Genomic DNA, 14,500 nt, shown 5'->3' on the forward strand with positions numbered 1-14,500 from the left:
GCCCTGAACACTCGCCAGTATACACTTTTCATTGGATTCGACCATATACATCAGATGATCGTATTACAAACGCCGGAGTACATGCATTGGCGCTAGTAGTAACTTCCAATTTTCTTTGCTTTACCTCACTTGTTCTGCTCAAAATTAAAAGGAGACATATCCGACAGTAAAAGCTAACATTTTATGGAAAATAAATACTAATCTATTTTTACAGAAATGTTATAAAATCCCCGGTTCTGATATTTGCAATCAATCCTATAGGTTCCAGGATCGCGCATAGGTAAACTGTGCACATTATGCACATAATATAGGCCTAAGAATAAAACCGGACAAGGGTAGGCCCCATAGCCTGGATTTATTTTGAGGTGGCGGGAAAATTTTCAAAAAGTGGACCCTTTCCTTATATTTGGGACTTTTTGGACCAAGAAAAGCATAAAGCAGCTCATTATTTTGCTCGTTATGCTCATAAATGGGCAAATTTTGACATTTTATGACTGAAAAGCACAAAACCTTTTTTTTTCACTCTACTATGCCCGCAAAGTGGACCTTTATGCCCCTAGGTATTTTTTTTTTGTGTGGTGGGTCTTCCACCTATGCACCTGTATGTCTTTGTAATTAATTCATGTGGCATTCAAATCATAGACATGTCCCCTGTAATTTTAGACATGTCCCCTAATTTTTTCCATGCGGGACATCTTCCTAAAATTCCAAATAGAAGCCACCCACCCCACCCCGCCACTGATTCCAATCATAAATTGATGGTTTATTAATAATCTGGATTGCATAAACATAGGAGCTACTTCATAAAATAACAAAACATTTCCACATCTTTTATATCAATGGCATGGGTAGGCGTATAATTTCACTGCACACAGTAGAATTTGATGAGAATAAGATGGTATTATTTTAGAAAACTACAACTCATGTGCAATTGAATAGATTTTAAAATGCTAATAACTATGTATATCCCCAACTAAAAACTAAACAAAAAAATGGCCCAACCCTGATTTTAGTGAAATGATGTTGTAAAGCGCCCTGAGTGGTTTATGGAATGAATATGGATTGTTTTAAAAATTATATTTGTAATTTTGATGCAGGTATTTTGTTTGACCCTCAGTACAAATTATCTTTCATTAACCTATAACAATACAAATTTTCCATGTTGCAGTTTATTGGTGAAACAAGCATGGCATGGTTTCCATGATAAGCATCTTCCACCAAATTTTAGCGAATGGTTACCAGGTAAGCATTGTAACGACAAGATAGTGCAATTCAGTTTACTACAATGGTGCAACTGAATCATGTCAAAGTTGTCATATTCGGCAGATGAATAGTATTTATAGTGCTAATTTAATCTAGGCTATGGCATTTTAACGGTATCCTCACTTTAGAAGAGAAAAGGTCATTGAACTTTGCACAGAGGTCAAGTTCAAAATTACTCAGACCTGTTCAAAACTCACACCATCGTGAAAAAGTATACTTTCACATATATCTATGCTGTATGGTTATGGAGTTAAGGGCAAAAGAGTAACATTGTGACATCATAAGTCCAATTTTTCCCCACTGGGCCTGGGGGAGAAAATGATATTTGCTCTGATTTTGATGAAACTGGTTGCAGGAAACCAGGAAAAGAATGGTTTTTAACTATCCCTGTGCTTTCTTTTCCAGGTAACATAACAATTTGTCTAGGTCAAATTGATTCAGTAGAACTCAATGCCACCCAATGGGTACGGGGGGCAGAGATGAGAAAGTCAAAGTGTTATTGTCACTGTATTAATAAAGGGAAGGAAACAGGAGGACAGGTGTTCGAGGAAATTTATCACTGACAATTATATTTAACTTTTATAATGAATCTATAATGAATCTATAACTTTTATAATGACTCTATGAGGAAGTGGTATTTTAGAATTGCAAGATTGTAAGGTGCTCGGTTTGGACAAAGTTTATTCGACTTAGATTGATCTTACACTTCACACTTGATTATTAGTTTCCTGTTAAAAAAAAATGAAAAAGGGACGAGGTGACTTTTAATTATTAATTATCTTTTATTTTCTTTATTTAGTTTGAACTATTACAAGCAACTATTGACTCGTGTTGACTAGAGCGGGCATTTAATTATTTCACAACAATAGTTTGATTTTATGGAAGGTGGAGTTGTACTTTTTGTTAATTCATCATTACTGTTGATATTATTTAAGTCAGAAAATGGCAAGTAGAAGTAGTTGAAAGTTATTTTAAAGGAAAAAATCAGAAATACAAATAAAATCAATTACTTTGTAAAGCTATTTAATTTCGCTAGTAATTAATTTCGCTAATTGCCAATGACCACCATTATTTTGGGTATTTAATTTCGCTAATCCAGCAATTTATGTGTACAATTCAATGTAAAACTGTTCAATTTGCGGGTATTTAATTTCGCGAATTAAGGCTTCTAGCGAAATTAGCGAAATTCCTAGCAAAATTAAGTGGTTTTACAGTAATTATTTTGAGATGTTCAATTTTGGACGCGGGCGTAAACAGGAAACTAATAATCAAGTGCGAAGGGCCTTATAGTATTTCTTGTTCAAAATGAATCATTTCAATACGAATGATTTGACACTTTAAACTTAACATTTCAGAAGATCAATGCATGCAGATGAATATATCAGTTATGGAATGGATGACAATGGTGAATGGTACTATATGACAGGTGGTGACTACTTGGGGACAGTCGTGAAGGGTTCCAAGTAGGCTATATAAAAACATAAATGGCACAGAAAGTGGCTTTTAAATTTAAGCAAATTTTACTAGCGTTTGGTAAGTAATTGATTTGCTGTTTTGCAGTCAAAATCTAGAAATTGAAACTGAATTGAACTTTGAATTATGTGCTCATGTTTGTCCTGTTTCATTGTCATGTCTTTCCTTCTTCCTAACTCCTTCCTGATTCTTTATGTCTTGTATGTCTCTGCCCGCTCTTGCAGAAATAAATTCCTGTCCGACTGATTGTACTGTACAATTGCCACGAATTGTACCGTACAAATGCTATTGTATATCACCAAGACAGTACTGTCGGCGACCGGTGACCCTTTCCCATCTTGGGGTGTCTCTCCATCCCAGGGTGACTCCTCAAGATCTAGCCGGCTTCCTCTCGTCTCGGGTGGCTCCCCGAGATCGAGCCGGCTTCGTCCCTCCCGACTTCCACGTCTCGGGTGGCTCCCGAGATCGTGCCAGTCTTTGTCTGTCTATTGTCTTTTTGTCTGTCTGTCTTCTATTTCTTTTGTGTTTGTCTGTACTGTCTCCCTCCCGACTTCCACGTCTCGGGTGGCTCCCGAGATCGTGCCAGTCTTTGTCTGTCTATTGTCTTTGTCTGTCTGTCTTCTATTTCTTTTGTGTTTGTCTGTACTGTCTATCTGTATGTTTGTCTTTCTTGTCATGTTTGTGCACTTTGTGGTCTTTGTCTGTCTATATGTCTGTTTTATGTTTTTGTTTCATGTTTTACGTCATGCTTTTTATGTATGTATTCCTGTCCGACCAATTGTACTGTACAATTGCTACTGTATATCACCAAGACAGTACTGTCGGCGATCGGTGCCCCTTCCCATCTTGGGTATCTACCTATCCCATGGTAGCTCCCCAAGATCTAGCCGGCTGGCTTGTCCCGGGGTGGCTCCCCGAGATCGAGATCGAGCCGGCTTCCTCCCAGCTTTCTCGTCTCAGAGTGGCTTCCGAGATCGAGTTGGCTTCCTTCCTCAAGACTTCCACGTCTCGGAGTGGCTCCCGAGATCGTGCCAGTCTTTGTCTGTCATTATGTCTGTTTTATGTCAATGTTTTTTGTTTCATGTTTTATGTCTTGTTTTTATGTATGTTTGTGTTTGCGTCTATCTTGTTTTGTTCATGTTGTGTTCAAGTGCAAGGTATAGGGAAGTGGCAGGGGGGAGAGGGTGCGCATAGCTGTATTATTTTATGTACTAACATTTCTATTCTATTTTTTGTTTTGTTTTTGTGTTTCAGATGGCTTTGTGGAGACGGGAATTGGAGTTACGACAGAAGAGGAGGCAATAAATGGTCAGTATTTTGCCTTCTGTATGTTTTTTGTATGTGTTTGTGTTGTCCCTGAGGAGAAGGATGGTGAAGAGTGGTGGAGGAGGATGAGGAGTGGAGGAGGATGAGGAAGTGGAGGAGGATGAAATGAAGGATGAGGATAGCAGGAGCATTTTACTTGAATTGCTGAGTATGAAGCCCACTCCATGTCGACTTCCTGAGCCTTTTCAGCCTGCATAATGTATAGATAACATCTTTGCTATTCATCATGCTTGTAAGAAATACTTAAGTGAGTAAATCTATATATTGATGGGGAGTTCAGTGCCTGGTATCTGGTTAGGCTAGGGTTAGAGATAGGGTTAGGGCCACGGGATAGGGTTAGATGTGGGGTTAGGGCTAGGGTTAGAGGTAGGGAGGTTAGAACTAGGATTAGGGCCAGGGTTGGGGTTAGGTTAGAGATACCAGCCTGTATTTTTGCATCAGTACATAGAACCTACTCATGAGAAGCATTTAGTGCAAACACGGTGAGCAGTATGGGTGTTGTCTATATGTTGTGCTTGCCTGGATTGTCTTTTGTTTGTCTTCAGAAAGTGGGCCCAATGCTTGGTGATTGGAGCATTCTGTTCCCGTTTTCATTACATTTTACTGACACTTTTTTGTTGTTCATAAGTGATTTTATTCCGTCAGGTCATGGACTTGCTACATCAGTGAAACTCATTTACCAACTGCCTATGTATCATCAATGTCATTAAATGAGTAACAAACAGTGATGAGCTGTACTCCAAAGACCACTAACCAGGACCATTCAAGAAAAGTAGTTGGATTGGCTACATACTTCATGATAAACTCTTCAGGGTGTTACCATGTTTACCATGATAGGCATCTTCGGAAGTTACAGAATGATTACCAGGTAAGCATCACCTATGATATGAAGTTCAGTGTGTTTCACAGCACTGAAACCTCAAATTTCATGCTGAGAATTTACGACGTCTTAACAAGGATTCCTTATTATCACTCTCTTGGATAATTTTACCCATTAAACTTAGAATATTTTCCTATGATTCCATTACCTATTGTGATGTTGTGTATGTCTTTGTTCTTGCAGAGGGTTATGTGATCAAGGTAAAATGTTCTGTGTGTTGTCACATTCCTTGTATTTTGAGTGCTTGGTGAGATGCTGACATGATTTAGAAAATCAGTGTATTAATATTTTAAATTTGATTGTTGCATTTGCAGATATCAATACCTGGATTGGATGAGATGGTTGAGACGTTAACGATTTTTAGATGTCTTCCTATTTCAATGAATGCAATTTAGGTCCCTGAACCATGTAAGTACATGGGATGTTTATTTTACAGTGATGCAATATTGCATCAGAGTCTATGCTTTGGGACAATTCTGCCTGTAGCTAGGATTAATTATTGCTCAACTCTTTGGACCTTTCTTAAAAAACAACATATCTGCTCATACAACTGGTAATGTTAAACTATGGAAATATTTTCATTAAAAAATCAAATCCTACGTGATGTTTCAGACTTCCAAATTAGATCCGTTTTGGGCACATTTGAAGAAGTTAACCAATATGTGGACCTTAAAACTCCCAAAATTGTAGCTGTATGTCACAAGGGGAAATGGTAAAATCACTCTTAATCAAATAAATTACTGTTAGTTGCAGTTTAGTGAAAAATAGCTTTAACTATTTATTTGTTTAACTATTAAGCTGTGAATGGTGGCTGAACAAATCTTGCTCAATTTTGATAAATCATTGGAAATAATTGCGGTAAATATTTTGAATTGCATCAAATTGTGATTGATAAAATGGTGCTATTGAGTTAAATTGAGGTAAATTCAATAACTGCAAATTTTTACTGATCACTACATCCTCTACATCACTACATACTTTTGAAAAATCTGAGGAAATTGTGTGAATTTGACAAAATTGTTTCAAATACTGATAAATCTGCTAATGTCCCCTTAAATCACACTAAAGTCTGATAAGAAACATTAATTAATTAATTGTCTGTATTTTCTTTGTTATAGTATTTTCATGATCTGAGAGATGAGGAAGTTGGATTTGCCTCCATGTTGATACTTGCAGAGGTAAGTATCATTTTACAAGATTTCCACAGACAGTATTAATCATAGCAGAAATAATTTGGATCCACATAAGGGAACAAGCCGAAAGTTCAATGATGTCCTATAAACAAAATTCCTTTTGTTTAGAAGCCAACCCCCTCCTTTAGCTATAAACCGAGTGTGAAATGTTGACAATTCAAAACAGGAAGATCAACTTTGACTGATATTTTAACTAGTTTTTGTACAAATTTCGTTAATGGCCTGAGCTTTCGATCATAGCCGGATCTTTATCAAAGGAAAAGTAATCAGAAATTTGACACCCTAACTAAATATCTTTCGTTTAAAGGATGTCAAAGAACTGTTGGGTCACTACCTAAAAAAAATAGTGGGTTCTCTCATCCAAAGTGACCACATGACTGGAATTTTGCACACAAAATATGTCTTAATATAATATCATGATTGAACAAGTGTTCATCAAGTGTTGACAAAGGTAACAGTGTTTGCTGTAACGTACACAACGTCGTTGGGCAGGAAAAACCTCATGTGTCAGTGGCCGCTGAACATGTTTAAAACAAAACTGCCAACCAGTTACATAGGAGGTTTTACTTAATAAGCATTTTCAGGGCCAATGACACACGTGATGATTTTCCTGCTCAAACGACGACCAGTTAGTTCAGTTTCTGGATCAGATACAACAAACATTGTTTACCGAGTATAATATTATGTCCTTTTAGTTATAATCACTTGTTTTCTTTCTTTTTCAGTGTTTTGGTATCTGATTGTGTCTGGTCCATCTCTAGTCAACCATGCGGCCACCTGTTAGTTTTGAAATGAAATTTAGAAACCAAAAAGTAATAAAAAAAAATTAAAATTATAAATTAAAACTACAAATTTGTCGGTCGGTCGGTGGAGGGCAAGCAAACAATTTTTTGGCCTAATCACCCAACAAGCGACTTCACTACATCCCCATTATTATTATTACTTTGTGATTTTTGAAAAGGGCAGTTTTTTCCTTCAATTTAGGCTCATTCAGCCCTGAAGTCATGGACATCTCTCATTTTCACAGAGCACTTAGTAAACAGACATAATTATTTCAAAGTTAGTTTTATTGGTACAAAACGAAATCTTACAATGTTATGACGATATGTTCAGAGGGGGGACTTATTTCTTTTGATGTGTTTAAATCTTATAGTATTGTTGTTCAAAATGAATCATTTCAATAAGGATAATTTGACACTTAACATTTCAGACAATCAATGCATGCAGATGAATATATCAGTTATGGAATGAATGACAATGGTGAATGGTACTATATGTCAGGTGGTGACCATTTGGGGACAATGGTGAAGGGTTCCAAGTACTAGTATGTAAAAACAATGGCACAGAAAGTGGCTTTTAAATTTAAGCAAATTTTACTAGCGTTTGGTAAGTAATTGATTTGCTGTTTTGCAGTCAAAATCTAGAAATTGAAATTCTTTAATAAGCTTTTAATTATGTGCTCATGTTTGTTCTGTTTCATTGTCCTGTCTTTCCTCCTTCCTAACTCCTTCCTTCCTGATTATATGCGTCTTGTATGTCTCTCAGACCGCTCTTGCAGAAATAAATTCCTGTCCGACCGATTGTACTCTATAATTGCAACCAATTGTACAGTACAAATGCTATTATATCACCAAGACAGTACTGTCGGCGACCGGTGCCCATTTTGTCTGTCTATTGTCTTTGTCTTTGTCTGTCTGTCTTCTTTTTCTTTTGTGTTTGTCTGTACTGTCTATCTGTATGTTTGTCTGTCTTGTCTTGTTTGTGCACTTTGTGGTCTTTGTCTGTCTATGTCTGTTTTATGTTTTTTTGTTTCATGTTTTATGTCATGTTTTTATGTTATGTATTCCTGTCAGACCAATTGTACTGTACAATTGCTACTGTATATCACCCTGACAGTACTGTCGGCGATCGGTGCCCTCTTCCCCATCTTGGGTATCTACCTATCCGAGGGTAGCTCCCCAAGATCTAGCCGGCTGGCTCGTCACGGGGTGGCTCCCCGAGATCGAGATCGAGCCGGCTTCCTACCAGCTTTCTCGTCTCAGAGTGGCTTCCCGAGATCGAGTTGGCTTCTTCCTCAAGACTTCCACGTCTCGGAGTGGCTCCTGAGATCGTGCCAGTCTTTGTCTGTCTATATGTCTCTTTTTATGTCAATGTTTTTTGTTTCATGTTTTATGTCTTGTTTTATGTATGTTTGTGTTTGCGTCTATCTTGTTTTGTTCATGTTGTGTTCAAGTGCAAGGTATAGGGAAGTGGCAGGGGGGAGCGGGTGCGCATAGCTGTATTATTTTATGTACTAACATTTCTATTCTATTTATTTGTTTTGTTTTTGTTTTTCATTTGTCTTTTTGGAGACGGGAATTGGTGTTACGACAGAAGAGGAGGCAATAAATGGTCAGTATTTTGCCTTCTGTATGTTTTTGTATGTGTTTGTGTTGTCCCTGAGGAGAAGGATGATGAGTAGTGAAGGAGGATGAGGAGGAAGTAAAGGAGGATGAGGAAGTGAAGGAGCATTTTACTTGAATTGCTTAGTATGAAGCCCACTCATGTCGACTTCCTGAGCCTTTCAGCCTGAATAATGTGTAGATAACATCCTTGCTGTTCATCATGCTTGTAAGAAATACTTAAGTGAGTAAATCTATATATTGATCGGGAGTTCAGTGTCTGGTATCTGGTTAGGCTAGGGTTAGAGATAGGGTTAGGGCCAGGGGATAGGGTTAGATGTGGGGCTAGGTTTAGAGGTAGGGGAGGGTTAGAACTAGGATTAGGGCCAGGGTTGGGGTTAGGTTAGAGACACCAGCCTGCATTTTTGCATCAGTACATAGAACCTACTCATGAGAGGCATTTAGTGCAAACACGGTGAGCAGTATGGGTGTTGTCTATATGTTGTGCTTGCCTGAATTGTCTTTTGTTTGTCTTCAGAAAGTGGGCCCAATGCTTGGTGATTGGAGCATTCTGTTCCGGTTTTCATTGCATTTTTTACTGACACCTTTTTTTCGTAAGTGATTTTATTCCGTCAGGGCATGGATTTGCGGCGGTGAAGCTTATTTACCCACTGCGAACTGCCTCATCATCGATGTCATTAAATGAGTAACAAACAGTGATGAGCTGTACACCAAAGACCACTAACCAGGACCATCGAAGAAAAGTAGTTGGATTGGCCACATACTTCAGGATGAGCCCTCAGGATGTTAGTATGTTTACCATTATAGGCATCTTCGAAATTTACAGAATGATAACCAGGTAAGCATCACCTATGATATGGAGTTCAGTGTCTGTTTCACAGCACTGAAACCTCAAATTTCATGCTGAGAACATTCCTTATTATCACTCTCTTGGATAATTTTACCCATAAAACGTATGCATGTTGTGTATGTCTTTGTTCTTGCAGAGTGTTATGTGATTAAGGTAAAATGTTCTGTGTGTTGTCACATTCTTTGTATTTTGTGCGCTTGGTGAGATGCTGACATGATTTAGAAAATCAGTGTAATAATATTTTTAAATTTGATTGTTGCATTTTGCAGATATCGATGCCTGGCTTTGATGAGATGGTTTAGACGTTAACGATTTTTAGATGTCTTACTATTTCAATGAATGAAATTTGGGTCCCTGAACCATGTAAGTACAGAAAATGGGATGTTTATTTTACAGTGATGCAATATTGCATTGTCCACTTTGGGACAATTCTGCTTTTAGCTAGGATTAATTATTGCTCAACTTCAATATGGACCTTTAAAAAAAAACCCAAATCTGCTCATACAACTGGGAATATTTTCATTAAAAAATCAAATCCTCTGTGATTAGATCCTTTTTGGGCACATTTAAGAAGTTAACCAATATATTACTGTTAGTTGCAGTTTAGTGAAAAATAGCTTTAACTTGCATAAAATTACGCTGAATGTTGGCTCAACAAATCTTGCTCAATTTTGATAAATCACTGGAAATTGCGGTAAATATTCTGAAATTGCATCAAACTGTGATTAATAAAATGGTGCGCTGATTGTGTTAAATTGAGGTAAATTCAATAACTGCAAATCTTGCTAAATTGTTACCGATCACTACATCCTCTACATCATTACATACTTTTGAAAAATCTGAGGAAATTGCCGTGAATTTGACAAAATTGTTTCAAATACTGCTAATGTTCCTTAAATCACACTAAAGTCTGATAAGAAACAGCAACTTTGTGACCAGTAAATTAATTGTCTGTATTTTCTTTGTTATAGTACGTTCATGATCTGAGGAAGTATACCTGAGGAAGTTGGATTTGCCTCCATGTTGATACTTGCAAAGGTAAGTATCATTTTACAAGATTTCCACAGACAGTATAATCAAAAAATTGCTATAGTAGAAATAATTTGGATCCACATAAGGGAACAAACCGAAAGTTCAATGATGTCCTATAAACAAAATTCCTTTTGTTTGAAGGCAAAGTAATCAGAATTTTGACATCCTAACTAAATGTCATTCGTTTAAAGGATGTCAAAGAACTGTTGGTTCATTCCCTAAAAAACTAGTGGGTTCTCTCATCCAAAGTGACCACATGACTGGAATTTTGCACACAAAACACGTCTTAATATAATATTATGATTGAACAAGTGTTCATCAAGTGTTGACAAGTGTTTGCTGAAACGTACACAACGTCGTTGGGCAGGAAAAACATGTGTTTGTGGCACCTGAACATGTTTAAAACAAAACTGCCAACCAGTTACATAGGAGGTTTTACTTAAATAAGCATTTTCAAGGGCCAATGACACACATGAGGATTTTCCTGCCCAACGAAGACAAGAAAGTTCAGTTTCTGGATCAGATACAACAAACATTGTTTACCGAATATAATATCATGTCCTTTTAGTTATAATCTCACTTGTTTCCCTTTCTTTTTCAGTGTTTTGGTATCTGATTGTGCCCGGTCCATCTTTAGTTCAACCATGCAACCACCTGTCACAGCAAAACGTACCAAATATTCCAAGCAAACAAAACACTGCTTCAAAAACATCCAAGAACAATATACATGGAGGCATGCTGGTCATCCAGTACTTTTGCTACCACCATGACCACTGTAATTTGAAAATTGATTGTATTTGATCTTCATGTTATATGTGATATGTGATACATCAAAAGGGAGGACTTTGTGGCAAAAGACATAAAAAAATAAGGAAAATAGTAAGAATTTGGGATGCTTTTTCCTTATAAAATATGAATGCCTTGATCAATTTTAGCAAATGAGGTGTAATTTTAAAGCTTGCAAAATGGTTTCAAAGCAGAATACTGAACACAAAATTGACCTTGCCTGCCAAGTTCTCACTTTTGATGTGCTGCATCACATGTAACTTTGGTTCAAAAATTACTGTAAATTTTTAATTTTTGTTCAATATGTAAAGTGTCTCTTTGAGATTATTTCTTCATTCCAAAACTATTACAGTCAAATATGCAGGCTTGTATATTTAGCAATCAAAATATATTTGGCTGTTTTTAATAATTTCATAGTAATGCATTCTAATCTAATGTATGCTCAAAAATTGATTTGATGTAAGGCGACAAAAATATGTTCCAAAGGCTTGGCCTACCCAGATTTTGCATTTTGGGAGCTTTTGAGGATATTTTTAGCTGTAAATAGACGTTTTTTTTGGACAATGTGGATTGATTTGAATGAATATTTTGAAGGTTCAAAATTTGTTTGAAAAACATTTTAGGACCATTTAGCCTCTAACAAGAAAATAATCCTGGCCAAGCTGCTCTAAAACTTATTTGTTTTCTTAACCTATTTTAATTGATATTTATATTTTTTAAGATGCACCTTAAAATATAGTTTTGTAAGTGCTCTGCTCCTTTTGGAAATGGCCTGGGGCACTTCAATATGAAATAGATAAGGGTGTAGGCTGGCACTTTCGCAGTAAGGTGCATTCGGTGAAGCAAAATGTAAAATGTAAAAAAAAATAAATAAATGGAACCTTTAGGTGAGAGCAGAAACAGCGTCACAGAAACCTCGAATATATCGAATAAGTAACAAAATCAGCGATAAATGAAAGTTGCTGTTCAAATTGTAAGGGTCTTTGGGTGTCATGGAAAAATATGGGTCTTTGGGTGACAGCGACGCTGAAAAGGGGTCTTAACAGCCCTACATACGCGTCACCTCCAAAGTTGCAGTGACCCCCAATGGCGCAAATGCTCATTGTATTGTGTAATTGGCAAGTGTGTCAACCTGTAGAACAGGATCTTATTTTTTGCCGCCTAATATTAAAGCCTTAATGTACGATCTTTTTAAATGTTTAGCTTTTTTCTTTTTTTTCTTCCAAAATGATAAAATAGTTAATATGCAATCATTATGAAAGTTCCTAATAAATTTGGACGCGAAAAACATTGGAAATTTCCAAAGAAACAACAAACTTCAACTCACTCGAAATATCTCGCACGTTTTGGATTAGGATGGCGAGTTTGGTCACGCTCCTCCACGTGTGGAGGGAGGGTAACCAACTTGGCTTCGTAGGAGACTACGATTTGCGATCGTTCCGACATATTATCATAATCTGAAAAATTAAGATGTCGGAGCAACAGAAAATCATTGTTTTACTACAAATAGGGCGAATTTGATTTTGCTCATAGTTTTAAGTTGGAACATGTGTAAGTATTACAAATATGCAAAAAAAAAAAAAAAAAAAAAAAAGGTATATTCTGAAAAAGACCGTACATTAAGGCTTAAATTTAAATTGTTAGAAAAGTATGTGTAATAAAGAATGTACCTCCAGATTTTTAAATGGATGTCTGTATAAATGTACATGGTTTTTATTATTTTTTATTAATTTTTATTTTCATATTGAAATTGTTACCATTTTATGTGACCTTGGAGCTATATCGCTCAATCGCTTTCGGGGGTCGGATAGGAATTTTTTTCTCATTGAATTTGAATTGATCTGTTTTTTCGCCTATCTCAAGGTCAATCCATTATCATAGTTGTATGAATACTACATGAAAATTGCTTTTATGTTAAATACATTTGCAATAAAATAAAATAATTAAGTTTGTGTGTTTGTTTTTGTTTCGAAAGCTTAACAAAGTTTTTAAATTAGAAAATGAAATTCATACTTGGGTAAACCTCATTTAAAGCCATATTGTAACACTTTTAGTGCTGAGGACGCCCTCCGTGTTTTTCAAACAATACTTTTACACAATTGTAATAATACTTGAATAAAACTAATTTGCTATAAAAGATTGACTGATTTTGGTGATTTTTCAAGTGGCGTAGCTAAGGGAGAGCGAGGGGAACGTGGTGGGTCAGTGGCGTAACTCCAATGTGCTCGGGGGGGTCCACGGGCTAAGTGGGCACCTAGTAGGCCTGGATATCCTTTCGACACGATAATACTTTGTTATAGGAAGTGGAAACCTTGACTCACCATGCATAGAATTACTCTTCATTTGGGTGCCCCCTTCAACACAAAATTTCATGCGCTTCGCACGAATTGCAACATAAATTGTCATTTGAGACTGAAATTCAACTTGGTTATACCAAATTAGACTGATTTGTGCACATTTTCTCGCACCTGCGCGCAATTGTTTTAGGAAGAGGCTATTTTGTATTCTTGCCCCTGGCGTCGCAAACCAATAGCTACGTCACTGCAGCTAGTGATGAATCTTCATATGTAATGACTTTGGAGAAGAATTTATTTTATTAATATGAAGTTCATTGAAACATGAAATAAATTTGATCTGAAACACTATTTGTAAGTTATTCGGTAGGTCTATGGCTAAATTTGTTCTGCACCATGCACACCCTTAGAGGCACCTAATCTACTTTCGCCCCAGGCACCTGACCCAAAGTTACGTCACTGGGGGGTGGAGATCGAGAATTGACCAACAGCATTGATTCTGCACCACCTCCAAGTGGTGAAAATCGAAAGGTTTTGTGCACATTTCGGCACAAATAGTTATTTGGAACATCAAAGTTCAACTGAAGATAGCATCGTTTCAATATGAGAGTAAAATGCTATCTACTGAATATAGCATAATGCCTTCCAATGAAACAATGCTGAATCTAGCATATTCCCTCTAACATGACTAAATAATGCTATCTACTGAAGATAGCATTTTATTATCATATTGCCCTCTAATGAAATAATGCTATCTACTGAATGAATATTGCCTCCCAATGAAACCGTGATATCTACTGAAGATAGCATATTGCCTTCCAATAAAACAATGCCATCTACTGAACATGCTGAATATAGCAATTTACTCGATAATGCTATCTATATTGAATATTGCCTCCCAATGTAACAATACTATCTACTGAAGATAGTATTTCCTCTAACTACAAAATGCTATCTACTGAAAAAAAGCAATTTACTCATGAAATAATGGTAACTACTGT

General features: G+C 36.6%; 2 long non-coding RNA genes across 2 annotated transcripts in view; both read left to right on the top strand.

Annotated features, from left to right (window-relative positions):
• LOC140160903 (uncharacterized) overlaps positions 1-11,178 on the top strand; it is a 16,408-nt gene extending 5,230 nt beyond the window's left edge. Inside the window, exons 2-8 of the long non-coding RNA XR_011860026.1 lie at positions 1,169-1,242; positions 2,619-2,796; positions 3,991-4,044; positions 9,136-9,375; positions 9,657-9,750; positions 10,359-10,425; positions 11,021-11,178. This is a non-coding gene — a long non-coding RNA (uncharacterized lncRNA). The remainder of the gene's footprint in view (positions 1-1,168; positions 1,243-2,618; positions 2,797-3,990; positions 4,045-9,135; positions 9,376-9,656; positions 9,751-10,358; positions 10,426-11,020) is intronic.
• LOC140160904 (uncharacterized) lies at positions 4,443-7,657 on the top strand. Its single transcript, XR_011860027.1, has 5 exons — positions 4,443-4,930; positions 5,257-5,350; positions 6,061-6,120; positions 6,861-6,947; positions 7,346-7,657. It is a non-coding gene; the product is annotated as an uncharacterized lncRNA (long non-coding RNA).
• Positions 11,179-14,500: the final 3,322 nt, after the last annotated feature.

The sequence above is a fragment of the Amphiura filiformis genome, chromosome 9 (genome assembly GCF_039555335.1).
Source record: "Amphiura filiformis chromosome 9, Afil_fr2py, whole genome shotgun sequence".
Classification (NCBI taxonomy): domain Eukaryota; kingdom Metazoa; phylum Echinodermata; class Ophiuroidea; order Amphilepidida; family Amphiuridae; genus Amphiura; species Amphiura filiformis.